We start from the raw sequence: 17299 nt of genomic DNA, 5'->3' as shown, positions 1-17299 counted from the left end.
ACCACTTATAGGACCCAAAATGTCAATGGAGACTTTCTCCCACACCTCCTTGGGGATTTCTTTCAATACCATAGGTTGTGTCCTAAGCTTTAAAGTATTATCCGCCATTTTACATTCCACACAATCCCGAACTTTTCTTTCCACTGCTAAATCCATACCCGGCCACCAATACACACTCCTCACTCTTTCTTTAGTTTTGCATATACCATGACGGCCCCCATGTGCTAGATTAATTAAACGTTCACATAACTTACAAGGTGGTATCAATCTGCACCCTCTCACAACCAATCCATTATGTATAGAAAGTTCATGCCAAATTTTACTAAATTGTTCACTAAAATCCACAGTATGACCAGGTTGTAATCCAGAAGACAGTAAGTCCTTGACCTTTAGCAACTCATCATCATTATTCAATTCTTGTTTCCACTCTTTCTCAGATACACATCCATCTCTCACAATACAAACTTTAAGTTCCTCATCCACCCATTAAGAGTTATCATTGTCATTCTCATCCAACTCTTTTTTTTTCATTCTGGACAAACAATCCTCAGTTCTGTTTTCACACCCAGGGACATACTTCACACTAAAATGATAATCTTGAAGCCCAACAATCCATTTCCATATACGAGCAGAAACATTGTCCAAACCTTTCTTCTCAAATATTTCACGTAAAGGTTTATGATCATTTCGTACTTCAAACCAAGTACCCCAAAGAAACTGTCTAAATTTCTTGACAACCCAGAATATAGCTAAAGCTTCCTTTTCAATTGCTGAATACTTACTTTCCGCTCCTCGCAAACCCCGTGAAGCAAAAGCGATAACATTGACCTTGCCTTTATTTAATTGCTTCAGGACACAGCCTAAACCTTTCTCTGAAGCATCTGTAGTGATATAGCAGGGAAGACCGGGTTGAAAACTGCTAAGCGATTGACCCGAAGACAAAGCACATTTTAAATCTTCGAACTCCCTTTGACATTCAGTCTCCCAAATAAAATGTGTACCTTTCTTGAGCAAACTCCTAATAGAACAACTCCTTCTAGCAAAATCAGGTATAAACCTGTGTAAAATTCTGCTAAACCAAAAAAAACTTGTACATCCTTATTTTCAGGAGCGGCCAAATTAAGAATAGACTTCACTAGCTCCTCCTTAGGTCTAACTCCATCACTTGTTATTATGTGACCTAAATACGAAATCTCTGATTTTAAAAATTTGCATTTAACACCTTTCAACGTGATCCCTTTTAATTGAAATATATTTAGAACCTTTCTGACCAATTCTTTATGTTGTTCAAATGTACTTGAAAAAATAAGAACATCATCTTGAAAAATGTTTACACCAACCATGTCACCTAGGATTTCATTCATTAGTCTTTGAAATACAGATGCAGCTGTACAGAGTACAAAAGGCATTCTATTGAACTTGAACACACCAAAGAGTGTAATAAAAGAAGTGAGTAGCTTGGACTCTTCGCACAACTGCACTTGATGATATGCTGAACTAAGATCCAAAGTGATAAAGTACCTTGCATCCCCCAGAGAACTAACCATCTCTGTTACATTTGGTGGGGAAACCTATCTTCAACCACTACTTTGTTAAGATTGTGTAAGTCAACACACAGCCTAATGTCTCCATTTCCTTTTGTTGCAACCACAACGGGAGCAATCCATTCAGCTGCTTCTACTTTCTCAATTATGCCTTCAGACAGCAACCTCTGAAGTTCCACTTTTACTTTATCTTGAATACAGAAGGGAATGTTTCTTACCTTACAGACAACGGGTGATGCATCTTTTTTTAGTACAATGTGATGCTTATACCCTTTAATGCAGCCCACCTTACTATTAAAAACATCTAGAAACTCGCTCATCAACTCTTCACCCAAACTACAAATCTTCTGCACTTGTACTTGTGGTACAGAGTTGTGATTCAGTATAATTCCCAACAATTTCTGATGTGGCCAACTCAGTATGGTATCACCTACAACAGGAACATACACCTTCCCTTCAATTGTGTTCCCTTTGAAAACAATCCTAGCATCGAAGTAGCCTTTTAACTCTATAGGTTTCCCATCATAACTGTAAGGTGTAACATCAGGTGCATGAAGAATCATGTTGGTCTGAAAATATTTAGCATAATCAGTTTACAAAACTAAAGTCAATTGTGCCCCTGAGTCCATCATCATCGGTATTTTAACACCATCCATCTCCACAATATCGGTAGGATACTCACACAGAACATTAGAGATACAATTTACATCATTAACTATTTGGAAAATAAAACTTTTTTCATCATCATCCTCTTTATCACAGTGGCCATGGAGCCACGAGAAAGTAAAAAACATTGTCACAGCAATTGAAAGAGTGGCGGTGGTTAAAAAAAATAACTCGTAGAAAGCCTCAAAAACACATGATACTGAGCATGCAAAACTCAGATAGAAAAATGAAGGACAAGTAAAAAAACGTCACACTATCCACAATCGCAGTACATTAGTGTGTGACACGAACCATGCGTGTGTTGGAGTTTCCAGTATATCCCTGGAAGGTTCGAAGTCCAAATCGTGGCCAAAGTGTAGTAAATCCTTTGGTGATAGAAGAGAATGCAGCCTGGACAATCGTAGAAAGATCTTCTTTATTTTAAAAAAGATGAATGTAACGGAAACTCCAACCACACCTGCAAGCAGCTCCTCTTGCTCCAGCTGTCCAGAGCATTCCAGATATCCCAAGAGCTGGTGCAGGTGGGGTGACGAGACCATACCAACTACAATATATAACACATATGAACAGTTGTCCTAAGAGTAAAATATACCATACAATAAAATAAGATAACATTTGACACATACAATACTAGAATATCGATAATACAAAATATAGAGGAAAATGGTCCTCCATGTTATATATGTCAACCGTTGACATTGCACCCAACAATATTAAAAAAAGAAAACACAGCTTACATTGTTTAATTAAAAATCTTGTCTAAAAACTAAATTTAGTAAAATGACTTGAAATAGTTTCTGAGCCAGAAAAATATTTATTTAAATTAAGAAGCATTTGGTGCCTTGAAAATGTAGTACTATTGTTAATCACTGTATTAATATTTTAATGAAAAATAAAATAACTATTTTGGTCAAAAATATTTCAAAAAATGTATAATTTTAATATGTATTTCTGTTTACATGGGTTAAAATCATCAAATGGTGAAATATTTCCAACACCTATGTGTAAACATACAATATTGACACATTGCACTCATATATTTCAAATATGTCCAACCACCAGCTGAAGGAGAAATCACTGTCAATGCAGAGAAAGAATTTACAAACTATGTCCCGATCTGAAACCCATGCAGGAAAGACACATCACGAAGATGTACAGGCTGAACCTTGACACCGTTCAAGCCTTTGCAGTACAATTTCAATCAGAACTGACACTGGCCATAAGAATTCACACTGCCATCCCACCAATTGTGAATATAATGGCAGTGTTACATTTCTGTTTTGCTGGCTTCTTCCAGTGCATACTTGTGATACCACTGGGATGTCACAGTCACATTTTCTGCTGTCCTATGCCACATCTTTGTTTTTTTTTCTCAGATGTATAAATGACTACAAGCAATTTCCAACAGATAATGATACACTCAACAATATTGGTGACGAGTTGTATGGATTGGTGCCACCTCATGACCGGAAGCAAGTGTACCACAATAAAAAGCATTTTCACTGTGTCAGTGTGCATGTGGTTTATATAGTAGATGTCTACATCACCAGTATGTGTACAAGCTTTCCAGACAACCTATGACTCAATAGTCCTACTCAAAAGCTCTATACTACAACAGATGGCATATCTTGCACTAAGGAGGTCCTGTCTTGTGTTACAATTAGTATTGCAGTAAAAGTTTATTAGGAAGTTTGGGCCTTCCAGATATAAGTTAGCTCATGTTGCTTTTGCTGCTCTGTTTTTCAGGGAATTCAGCTTACCCTAGATGCACAGGGCTGATAACACAAATTTAAAACCCAACAATGCCATGGGAGGTATGTTTTAATGAGGCCAATGCACGAACAAGGGGGCCTGGTTCTGGGGCCTAGACAAGATTAGAGGGACCCTCCTCTGCTCACCTGGAGAAGCATTATGTTCAATACTGATGATGACTACCAGTAGGAACCCCACAGTTACATTGGTGAGATGACATTGATGAGGATGAAAGCAGTGACCTCAGGTGTGAACTCATTGAAGGCATTTTTTCCTGATGGCAGGTGAATTAAAGTAAAATGTAGGTGTAAGAAAGACAGGACCATATCTTCTTTTCGAATGCATGCTACTAACCCAATAATTACTTTTCAGGTTATTTATGGTATTATATGAAAAAAATATGTAAACACAATAGTATATATTCTAAATGGCAAGCACACAAAAGGGAATGGGAGGAATGCTTGCAATAAGCCTAACCACTGACAATGGATTGGTGAAATTGGGTTGCTGTTTGACAGGATTGTACACCCTGGTCAAACAGCAACCACAATTCTAGCCAAGTTAAGTAACAAACACACTCTAAATTGACCTGTGCTCATCCTCTGGTAGCTTGGCACAGCAGTCAGGCTGAGCTTAAGAGGCAACGTGCAAAGTATTTACACCATACAGGAAAGATACCACACCTGTTTAGAAAAATAGAACTTCATTTAAGAAATAAAACAAGACCACAATGACAAAAATCCAATGAGTAGAACTTGAGATATGATTTCTTTTTTTAAATGAACTGTAAAATAACACTCAGAAACAAGAAGCGTCAACTGGGGATAACTAGTTGCACTGGACCGGGACAAAGTCAAAAGTTCAGGCCGACTGCGATGGAGCAAAAGCTGGCTACAGGGATGCCATTGGGTCCGCTGAACCAAAGTACCTTAATCCTGGTTGTGTCAATGTTTAAGATACGGGAAGCAGGCTGAAGCGATGGTCAGTGTCAATCCTCGTAATGGAGATGTTGTTTCGGTCTTTCCCACATAGTAGTGAAGATGCACCGATTCTCTCCACACAACAGTGGAGATGTGTAAGGTCTGAGATCTGATGGTTTTCAAAGCGATGTGCTGAAGTTGATCTGCGCTGGAGAGGCGATGCTTTGACTTCGATCCATGCAATGGGGCTGATGCACCAGTTCTGATCCACACAACTGGGGCTATGCACCGGTTCTGATCTGTGTAGCGGTGTTGACGCATCATTTCAGTTCTAGTAAACATCATAAGTCCACTTCCAAGGGTCCAGGACTGGGGGGCACCACTTAGCAGGACAGACTCACAGATGGAAGCGTTCAGGTGTAGATGTAGGTTGGTTGGAAGTCTCTTATGTTCCTGAAACCTCAATCAGGAGACCATTCAGCTGGCCTTTGGTGTCACTCTGGGGTCTGAGTTGTAGAGATGCAGGTCCAGTCCTTCTCATTCCCAGGAAAGAGAGCAGCAGGCAGCAGGTCAGCACAGCAAAGCAAGAATCCAGCATAGTGGCAGTCCATGTGGCAGCACAGCAGCTCTTCTTCTTGGCAGAGTATCCACAGGTCCAGAAGTGTACTGAGTTGGTGTCAGAGGGTAAGTACTTATACCCATTTGTTGCTTTGAAGTGGGGAGACTTCAAAGAGATGCATTTGAAGTGCACACAGTCCCTGCCCTTTCTAGCCTGGTTCCAGACTCCACTACAGGAGGGGATGCAACCTTTTGTGTGTGGACAGGACACAACCTATTCAGGAGTAAGTGGTGCTGTGTCCAGCTCCTCCCTCCCATACTACCCAGTATAGCCCATCAAGTCACACCTAAGGCTCCCTTTGTGTGTGGTCATCTAGGGGAAATACACAAAGCCCAGCTGTCACCGAACCCAGACATGCGATCAGAGACAGGCAGTAGGCACCAAATGGCTAAGGCAAGAAATGCCAAATTTCTTAAAGTGCCATTTTCAGAATTGCAATTTAAATTCTATTCTGGCTCTACAACAAGTTGTGATTCTAAACTGTGATTCCAGAGACACCAAACTCGAAACGTTTATGTCTTCCTGATTGTGACTTACATTTATTTATAAAATATAATAAGGTAACTCCAGTGTTTAGCTATGGGAGAGAAATGCCTTGCAGTAGTGAAAAACAAATGGAGGAGTTTTTCACTACCATTACATGTAAAACTTAAAAGTACATGTCCACCTTTTTAAATACATTAGACCCTGCCCTGGGGGATGCCTAGAGCCTATGTTATGGGTGACTTATATGTATTAAAAAGGATGTTTTAGGCCTGGCAAAAAGGTTATTTTGCCAACCCGACATGACAGTTTAAACCGCACACCAGACTCTGCAATGGCAGGCCTGAGACATGTTTCAAGGGCTACCTAAGTGAGTGGGAGACCCAATAGTAGCATTTAATTTACAATCCCTGAAGACAGGCAGTGCAGATTAATAGGGATTTATATGTAAATCAAATATGCCAATGGGTGAATTCCAATGTTTTTATGTTTTAAGAGCACAAGAACTTTACCACTGATTAGCAGGGGTAAATTGCACAGAATCCTTAAGCCAGCGAAAATGAAGTCAGCAACAACAGGAGGTCAGAAGGCTAAAAGCCGGGGGAAACCGCACCAGGGATGCCAGGTCTAGCACTCAGCAAAGCATTCCAACCATAATTCGTTTAGCCATAATGCCAACTCAGTTTGGCTTGAACCATATGCAAATCAGTCCTGGCCCTGCTCCAATAGGAACAGTCCAGCTCAAACTGCCCGGCAAGGACCTCTCTGAACCAGAACACAAGCAAATCTCCCTGATTGTGGCTCTACAGTTGGGTGCAACTTGGTTCCAGTGGCATGGTAAACACAGGATGTTTGAAAATACCCTTGTCACTTAAGGCAGCATATCAAACACAGAAAACGTGATGGGAGGAATGATTACAATAATTTTCAACACTGGCAATTGCTGGGGGTAGCATTCCAACTCATCAGTCTTCAGGCATATAAAACTCATTCTTGACCCTACGCCAGGAGGAAACATTCAGCCTGAACTTCCAGGCCAGACCACTCCACCTGAAATTCCTGGAACGCTTTCAGGGTGGAGTAAGGAAAACACCTTCTCCTCTCACTGCATAAGGTTGAGGGGCCTAGCACAGCCACCATCAGTTGCCAGGGCTGCTGGAGATTGCATTCACCTTATCCATTCATCTGTCCAGCATTTGCCTTCTCTGGCTTATGTTTTTTTTAGGATATTTGTGATGGTGAGTACTCCAAACAACTGTGGCTCAACCCTAATTATCTCATCCACGATGACAGTTAACTCAATTTTTGAGAACCTGGGTTGTCTTCTGCCAGACATTGTGAAAAGAGAAGCTGACTTGGGTTTGCTACTGGTTCTTTGCATTGTGTGTAGTAGGTACTTTATATGGTTTCAAGAGTGCGTTTTGTAGTCTGAGGCATAGGTATTGTTGATAAGTAGCTTTGAGCGGGTGTGTGTTAAGGATTGCGTCTGCAATTGGAAACCCCATCTAGCCATTTCTGTCCTTCATCGTGACAATCTCTCCATCCCACTCTGACGGTGGACAGCTCTGAAAATTGAGGATGGATGTTTGCCATACCAACATTGCCAAAGTTTTATCTGGAGACAGACGAATGACTACGGCCCATCAGGCCAAGATGCAGCAGACAGGATTCCATTAGCCTGATGGACAGATCAGTTCCTCTGAGATGAAGAAACAACAGCCTGTCTGCCAAACTCTACATCAGGCCCTAAGTTGAAAAATTCTGAATTTTGTCATGCAAACTTCTTTTTTTGGAGAAATGTAAAAGGTTTGTAAAAAACATTAATACCTGGTCCGTGAAAAGCTTCAATAATGTTTCAGTAATGTTTGTTCTGCTGCCTTGAATGTGGAAGTCAGTGCTATGGAAAAGAAAATGTATAGGCGAATGGGGTATGAGCAAGCTGAGCAATGTTGGAGTATAGAAGTGGATCAGGAATCCCCCAAACTATTTCCTGGCATACCAAATATACAAACTCTCAGACACTGACATATTCCTCCTAATTTTTTATTGAGGTTGAATTTGCAAATTCAAATATAAAAAAGCTACGATTAAGTCATAGTTTCCATTGAAAATACATTTTTGATGTGTTATTTAGACCAGCCTATGAGCAAAATCAAGCTGATATAAAATGGATTGCATTAGGAGAGGCAGTGGTCTCTAAAAATACTAAGAAGGTTTGGTCCTTTGTAACAGAAGCCTGTGGACATGAAAAAACGTCTAATCTGTCTCCCAACAGCAGTTCTAGTTGGGAGAACCATTTAAAGAGCTGTATGCAGTTAATGACACAACGTCTGATACAGCTGGCCTGTTGAATGCCCACAAAGATAGCTATACCTGTGAATATGGTCCCCCCTCAGCAGCTTTCATAAAAACTCTTAACTTATATTCTAATTATTCAAGCACAATGGGGCCAGATGGGATTCCCCCAGTAGTTCTCATCAAATTGCACTTTTAGATGCAATGCCAAAGGTCACTGTCAAAGGTTTACTGGATCATTTGCAAGAATGGGTGGTCAATACCAGTGTCATCACTAGTGAAGAAACAGGTTTTAGGCGCAACAGTACTAACCTAGAGAATATTTCAATTATCCAGCTTATCACAGAAAAGTATGCAAAGACAAGAAGTCAATTCCTTCATGCGGTGGTTATTGACTTCTCAACCGCTTGTGATATGGTCGATAGACCCACCCTATGGAAGAAACTCGCTACATTAGAAACACCACGTTCTTTACTCCATTTAATATTTACTATGTATTCCACTATGTGATGTCAAGTGCTTTGGGGAGGAACTCAAGGATTTTCAAGTAAGATATTAATAATGGGTTGAAACAGGGCTGTGTCTTAGTGCCCTTGCTGTACTCCCCATATGTAGAAAACATTCTTAAAGTGTTTTCTTCACAGAGGAGACTCCCCTGAGGTACGCAGTGAGGATATAACCTGCCTCTTGTATACGGATGATGTTGCAATATTTGTTTTGTCTTCCAAGAGATTACAAAAAAGGTTGGACTTCCTAAAAAACCTTTGCTGAAGAACATTTCTTATAAATATATCTAAAAACAAAATACTAGTATTTGAATGCAACAAACACCTAAAGATAACTAAGTATTCATGGTATTTAGGGAATGGAAATATTTGAGGTGGTTAAGTCGTATGCATATATAGGGAAAACCTTTAGTTCCAACTTATAAGATAGAAATCATATAGCCCACTTACATACTAAAGCTATAGGATACACAAATGGGCTGAGGGCTTTCTTTAATACCGACAGACATAGCCACTTTTCCTTCTTAATGCATATATACTGTATCATCAGAAAATCTAATCATTAGTGCTATATGTGATGGAGGACCTGCCAATTGACAAATGGCTCTTCTTGGACTCTGTGGAGGGTACAATTCAGCGGAGATTATGTAGCTTGAATACTTTACCCTCCACAACCGCTCCTTGGCTAGAACTAGGCCTTGCAAGTACATTTGTCCTGGGCCTGGCAGGAGTGTTATGCTTGATTCAATCTGAGGTCAATACCCTAAGGAGGTTACTCTGGAGGGTCGTATTTATGTAGCAAAGGCAGGATAGTATTTTTCGCAGGAATCCTTATTACAACCTTAGATTATTTCCAATTAAATCAAGAAGCATTTGAATCTATGGACCTGATAACGATCTTGTCAGATGGGATATTTCGCCACAAACGTGACGGATATCCAGTTTGCTGTATTACAAGTTCTATAGGTTATAATCAGTGGTGGCCGCCGCTGCAAATCTCAAGGGGGGGCAGGAGGGACGATGAGGACTGAGGGATAAACAAAAAAGAAATTAAGAAAAAGTAAAAAACGTACTGTTTTCACCGTTTCGCAATTCCTCTGACTACTGCCGTCTTGCTCCTCTTCTGTTGTCCCAGCATTCACTGGGACACCAGCACAGGCTTCCCAGCAATCCTGGTGCTACTTTCATGCAAAAGCTAGGATGAAAGCAGCATCAGGATTGGTCTGAGAAGCAGTGACTGCCGCTCAGAAACAGCTCTGGGGCCTATGCAGTTTCTCCAGCCCGGCTGTTAAACAAAGACGGCCAAAAATACATGCGCACTAAGATGCACTCGCGCCTCCTGCGCTCTCCCATCTCCTGTGGCTCAGCCCCGCCCCTTCCTGCACTGCTGGCTGAGCCAGCAGAAGAAAAAATAAACGATAATGTAACTATTGTTTTATTTTTCATCTCTTAGTTCTTTACCAGGGGAGCGACACTCCTCCGCAATTACAGAGGAGCCGTCCCTGATTATAATTGAATCTGTAATACAGCCGAAAAGATATCACTTTTGTGAAGGAGTAACCCCATCCACCAAGATCATAATCAGGCCTATGTCTCTGCCAGAGCTCAAGCTCTTCTTTAAAAACTCATGTCCAGTATTGAACATGAATCTGGGTATGTCCCCTGGTCGCACAAATGGCAAATATTATATAGTACCAGCTTCCTGTAATATGAAGAGAATGCAACTATATCTGAGTTGAAAGCTAGAGCATAAAGTTCTGTGCTTAATTCTCCTTCATAGACTTCAAAGGGTACCACTAGGAATTATCACTGGAGCTTGGGAAAGAGTAAGCAGACAAGAGCAAATATTTAGTCTTGCATACAGGAGAGTCAAGATTATGATCATGTGATCTTTGTCTGTCTGGCTCTGCACAATTCACATGTAAGGAATTTAAAACCTCTGTTTACCCACAACAGTATTCACTCTGCAGTTAAGGCACGCACACTTCTATAACAATCAAGAAAATATATTGATGATTTCTTACAAGATTTTTGAAATTTTGTATAGTTTTTTTTAAAGCTACATTGGGGATGCTTGAATTCACTTTTTTTATGGAATTCTATTACCAGCATCATTAAGCCTCATTATACTCACAATGCATGTGCACCTATCTAGCATCCAGAAAATGAATTGATTTGTTACAAAATAATAAAATGTTACAGTTTTTTTAAATTAAATTGAGGTTACTCGAATTCTGGTTTGTATGGAATTTCATTACCAGCATCTTTATGCCTTTAGCTAGGTAGCCCTGGGTAAATTCTTTTGTTTTTGATGCTAGGCTTAGGGGTGGGACACATCTGCTGCAAAAATGATCAACTATTATAAATATTTTGCTATGTATTTTAAAATTCTAAACAAAGGACTTGTCGCTAATGAAATGATTCTTGTTTTTAAGATTTTTGTTTATTATTTATGTATTAATGTAAACAGAGCATAATCTTTTCAACTTTTCTGTTGTCTCAACTTGGGACTAAAACAATAAAGGATTTTGTCTGTCTGTTGTCTGTCTTACTATGGTGGCAGGTGGTTAGACTTTACTTGACAGGTCAAGTTTAATGCATCAAGGGAAGGAAAGGGGAAAAAAGAGTCAAAAATGTTTCTGTTTTTTTATCAACTGTTAAGCTCTTGGGGGAGTCTGCATGAACTATGGGTACTAGTTAATAAGTCAAGGCCAGTTCTGGTGCCTCGTGTTACATGCAGATCTGTCAAGAGGATGCCAAGTTAAATGGTTGTTGAAGGCATTGATTTCCTTACAACTCGGGACAACATTTGATGCATTGGTATTGTTGTGTATCCATTTTAGTTATAGCTCCGTACCCGTTATTTTAGCACACTAGGCCTGCCGCTGGTCACTTCAACCTAGATATATTTTATTCAGCTTTGTTTATTATTTTAACAATAGCCACATTTTGCTGTCTTGTTTTATTTCCTTCTAACTAGCTGTTCTTTGCCTAGATGAGCACTGCATTCTTAAACAAGGCTACAGTAAGATAGGTTGCCAGTAAACATGGTAACGCTTTGTCTCTAGAGTTCATAGAAACATACACACTCTTACTTAGGGATCCTTTTTTGGAACATCAGCTGTTTTCTTTTAAAAACACTACTTTGACCCATGTACGTTAGAGGGAGATTCCGGCCAGATGACCACGACTGTCTGCTGATTGCTGAATGCTTTGCTACAGCTGCTTTTGCAGACTACAGGCCTTCTTGCTCAGGTATGAGGGATGATGTCTTCCCAGGGAACCTGAAGGGCAGACCTAGAGCTTAACATGCTGTGCTCTAACATAGCCTAGGTAGGAATTATTTTAACGACTTTAGAGACAATATGGTAGCGTTATTTTTATACTTTACTCTCCTTGTCACAATTTGAATCCTGTCATTCTTCATCGTCCTGGTTATTGCAGTACATGCTTTATTATCTAAGATGCAGTTGCTTCATTAAAATCTTATTGAAATATATACTGCCTCTGATTGTCCTTGTATATGTGAGACTAATGTGAATGAGAGAAACGGATCTGAGTGACCACGATTTCCCTGAGGAATCAATTGTGTCTTGTGCTCAGCTGCCCAATCATCCCTGTTCTTGAGTGGAGATGAGGCACTGCTAGTTAGCTGGAGCAAAACCTGGATTAGGCCAACAGGTGTCACCTGTTGTGGGATAGACTCAGTCCCCCACAGTGCAAGGGATTCCGCCGCCCAAATCCAGTAGTCTCATTAGAATAATGAGAGCCTATGACTAACTGAAGCCTGAGATACTAGACTAGGCCTCCAAGTGCTGTCTCATAGTGTTATTCAACTTTTATGCAGGGTTATTGAATGGCATCAAAGGTATCAAAAAATACAACTGTTTCACCCCTGACCCACTCTAATTTTCCTTAAGGCTAAGCCTTTTACCCATAGGCAGTTGCCTGCAGCTGAAGGTAATGCACAGATGGGTTACATGAAATAGGGACAGGGCAGGGCTAGGCCATAGAATTAGCCCTTTCCTTAGAGGTCGATGCTCATGGGTGAAATCAATGCACAGCCGGTTTGGGTGTGAGGAGAATCTGCTGGCAATGACCCAAGGCCATGCAAACCTGGTTTAAATGCAACTGGGCTATACACAGGTCTAGTTAGGGTTTGGGCCATTGTAGGAAGGTGAATTATTAATTGGTGTGGATGGTAGCCCTCCACAAGTAATATAGGGGGTCATTTTGACCTCAGCGGTCTTTTTAAAAGACCGCCGAGGGACCGCCGTGAGGAAGACCGCCAGTGGTGGTGGTTTTCCGCTTGCCCTATTATGACCGTTGGCAGCTCTCCGTCCTTTTACGGATGGAGAGCCGCCGACAGCCATACTGACGGGAGGCGGGGAAGTGGAGATTGCCCCACCTCCACCGCCACGCCAACAGAACACCGCCCAGCGAATCACGTCCTGTGATTCGCCGTGGCGGTGTTCTGTTGGCGGTGTGGTGTCGGAGGAGCTGCCCCCATGGCACCCGTCCCCTCCCGGAGGATCGTCAGACCACGTAAGTCGATCGTCCGTGAGGGGAGGGGGGTGTTGGGTGTTGTGTGGGTGCATGAGGGTGTGCTTCTGTGTATGTGAAGGGGGGTGTGAGTGCGTGTATGCTTGCGGGGGTGTTGTGTGTATGGGAATGAGTGCATGTATGTCTGTGGGTATGTATGTATGGATGTGTGCGCGTATGTTTAAATGTGGGTGTGCGTGTCTGACTGTGTGTGTGGATGGTGGCATGTATGTCGGTGTGTGTGCGTGTAAGTATGTAGGTGGTGCCTGTGTGCATGTCGTGTGGGTATGGGTGAAGTGATGTTGGGGGTCGGGTGGGGAGGGGGGCCCTGCTACCTTTGGGGGGGTGGCAGGGGTGGTGGGGGGGTAGGGGAGGGAGTCGGGGTGGGGGGTGGGGGAGACCCCTATCAGTGCCAGGGAAGGGATTCCCTGGCACTGATAGTGCTTACCGCCATGGATTTCATGGCGGTTCAAACCGCTAGAAATCCACGGCGGTAAGCCAGGTCCAAATACCGCCAGCGGTATAGTGACGCCGCCGGGCTGGAGACCCAGGTCTCCAGCCCGGCGGGCTGAACGGAGAACCGGCGGATGACCATGGCAGTAACCGCCATGGTCATAATTCCATGAAGTAAGACCGCCAGCCTGTTGGCGGTCTTACCGGCAGTTCTCCGCCTTCCGCCAGGGTCATAATAACCCCCATAGTCACTTACCTGTTAGGCCAGGCAAAGGTTTTAGTACTGTAAATCTCATCTCAGCCCCTGGTAGTAGGCAGGCTAAACTAGACGAAAATGTTTGAAGCATTTGAGCATCAATACAGGTAAAAAGATTTAAAGCACAACACAACAAAGATTTCACACTAATTTATAAACAAAAGTATACCAAAACTACAAAAACCCAATATGGGGACCATGAGATATGAATTTTTAAAGATTCAAATAAAAAAGTGCCATGAGAAAGTAATTACTGCTCATGAGCACCCAGGACATTGATGCGGTTTCAGCACAATTACAAAGGGACACAGGCTGATACGCCAAGCAGATTTGTCCTAGTCAAAGATTTTACCTTAGGACATAAGGCCAGAAGTAAAGACATTAGGAATACCAATTTCCTACTGGCAATTACCTCTGAATCCAAATTAGGAAATCGGTATTCCTAATGTATGAATTTTTGTGTTTCCAAATAGCAATTCCCATTACATCGCTATTGACCTTCATCATAAATAATAATGAGGTAGGTCGCAATTTGCGACCCATTAGGAATGATAGCCAGCACAGGTATGGTGGCCTCCTGAGGTCAGCAGACCACCATGCCTGTGATTTGTTTTTAATAAAGCAATGTTTTAATTGTTTTAAATGCAGCCTGTTTTCCTTAATGGAAAATGGGATGCATTTAAAAAGAAAAAAATGAAACTTTGATGTTTCATTTTTTATGCATAAGCATTGGGACCACTGCCTGTTCTTAAAAAAAATATTTTTCAACCTACTTAATGTTGAAGGGGTCCTGAGGAGATTGGTATATTTTGACTTTTTTGTGACTGGAATTCAGTCACAAAATAATAATGCATATTTATTCGGTATTTGGAAGGGATGCCCAAAGCACCCCCTTCCAAATACTGAATCGGAAATGCAAATGGTGATTAGGAAACAAATTACCAAATTGTATTTTGCATTTTGTACATTTGGAAAAGTATTTTTCCGGTCTCTAACAGCACAATTCTGCGAACAGAGACATCAGCAATCAGAAAAATGTTTGTACATCTGGCCCTTAGTCTCTGAAATGGAAGCCAAAATCCTTCAGCAGAGCAAGGCTGCAGGTTGTATCAGATGAAGTTCTCTTGAAGTGGGATAGCTATTTAACGAGGTCCCACTGAAGCTGTTGGTTTTAGCGACAGAAGCTCAGAGTGTGAAAAGTTCAAATTTGGAAACCCAGAGAGGTTTGCACGTCAGCCGGAATTTTTTCCCATCTTTGCCTGGTCAAGATTTATTTTATCAGAGTTAGGGCCTGGTTTAAGAAAAGTGGTGCTGCACCTAGTGCAGCCACTTTTCTTGCACCCTTTAGCGCCCTCCCCCCCAGTGCCCCCATATGTGCACTGCATCTAAAATATGGTGCAACATGGCGGTAGTTAGGGGAACTAGCTAGTTTGGAGCTTTGCAGGATTAGTGTAAAAAACCTTGACACTAATCCTTAAAAGCCCATTGAGGCCCATTATAAATAATGGTGTGCCTTTTAATGCCTGCTCTGAGCAGGCATTAAAAGTGGCAAAAAAACTGATGCAAGATACCTCTTGGATTTCTTTGCACCATTTTTTCAGCCCCCCTAACGGGGGAACGCCCCCTTTGCATATATTATGCCTGGCACAGGCATAATATAGTGCAAAGGGTTACAAAGTCATGCAATGCAAGCATTGCCCCACTTTGTAAATTTGGTACAGTGGTTTTGGCCTCATTGGGCCACATTAGCATTAAAAAAATATTCGGCTAATGTGGCACAAGGAGGCACTAGCGGCTCTTAAATTGACCCCTTAGTCTCAGAATCTACCAGGCAAGCAAGGCTTCAAGCTGTATCAGTGGAAGTCCAACCATCAGAAATAGGTCTACTCTTTCATCTCTCCCAACAGGTCTTTAAAAGCAGGTAGAGTCCTTCTGTTCTTCTACTGGTCCAGAACAGAAAGTGGTATGAGGAGATGTGGGTAAGGTGCAATATTTGTAGGTTTTACTGGCCAGTGGGTGGGGGTGTCTTTTGGACACTCTAACCAATGAGTAAAAAATTCCTTGGTGAGACCCTACTCACTTTTTCAGTGCATCCTGTTTCCTTACTTCAAACTATCACAAAGACGACTATTCTAAAGAAAATCCAGCATGACACACTCCCTTGGAGGGAGCTTGGGTGCCAGTCTGGGATGTGCTTAGAGAAATGAGCAGCCCCCTCCTCCTAAGCTACCCATAACTGATTCTGGAACCAGCTCCCCCCTCCCACTGGACTGATGTCCAACTAGCTACTTGGGACCTAAAGAACAAATGGCTCAATTTATAGTTTGGCAGGGAGGGTACTGCATTGCAACAGCAACAGAGTGCCTTCTCTGCGAAACTGAAGGTTTTCCTGCCTCATTTAGAGGTGGGCAGACCTTTAGTATATCGATGGTGGAGACTACTCTGTCTCTGCTGCTGCCATACACGCCCAACGGATTGGGCTGTTGGAGATTTGGCCTTTTGTCTGCCCACTCTATTTAGAGTGGCAAGACAAATGGGAACTTGTCACTGTCCATCATTGCCAGGTAAAACCTGGAACTAATGCACAGTGAAAACTGTTCAATGGCATGGGAGTTATTATTTTTTTATTTCCAAAAAGAAACTGCTTCAAGATTTTCTTTTTGATAATAAAAAACAAAATTGGAAGTTTGCTCCATGCCATCATGTTGACAGAGCTATCCATCAAACATTAAATGCATTTACAGGAACCGCTATGGCAGCGCTTCATGTGGGTGCAACAGATGCCCGCTGGGCCAGTGAACATCTCAAAATTTGAGAAGCTGGTACTCCCTCCGTGTGATGTAGTAAATTAATCAGTTGTCCTGACATAGTAAATACCCATCTGCCAAACTCTAAATGAGTCCCAAAGTATGCCTCTTCTTTAGGGCTCATCTTAGATTACACCAAACTATGAGTGGACAGCTTTCACCTCTTCCCCTTTCAGGTTAGTGAAGTTCCTGGAGCCTCCCCAGCTGCTCTTCTTGGGCTGACATGTTTCACACACTCTCCTGCAGTCCGTGCCCGCACTAGGCCTTATCCATTGTCTCTGCTCTGGGAACTTTTTTCACACCTCGTTAAGGTGAAGCACTGGCAGAGCAGCTGATGTCAGACTATTACATATTGGCCTCCAGGAGCTTTAGGCAGGGAAAAGGTAATGTACTGAATGTTACTTTCCCTAAATATTAAATTTTCCCATTAGTTTGGATTTTTAGAAATATTAAGAA

The sequence above is a fragment of the Pleurodeles waltl genome, chromosome 1_1, assembly GCF_031143425.1.
Source record: "Pleurodeles waltl isolate 20211129_DDA chromosome 1_1, aPleWal1.hap1.20221129, whole genome shotgun sequence".
NCBI lineage: Eukaryota > Metazoa > Chordata > Amphibia > Caudata > Salamandridae > Pleurodeles > Pleurodeles waltl.
Note: the sequence above shows the minus strand (reverse complement) of the source record.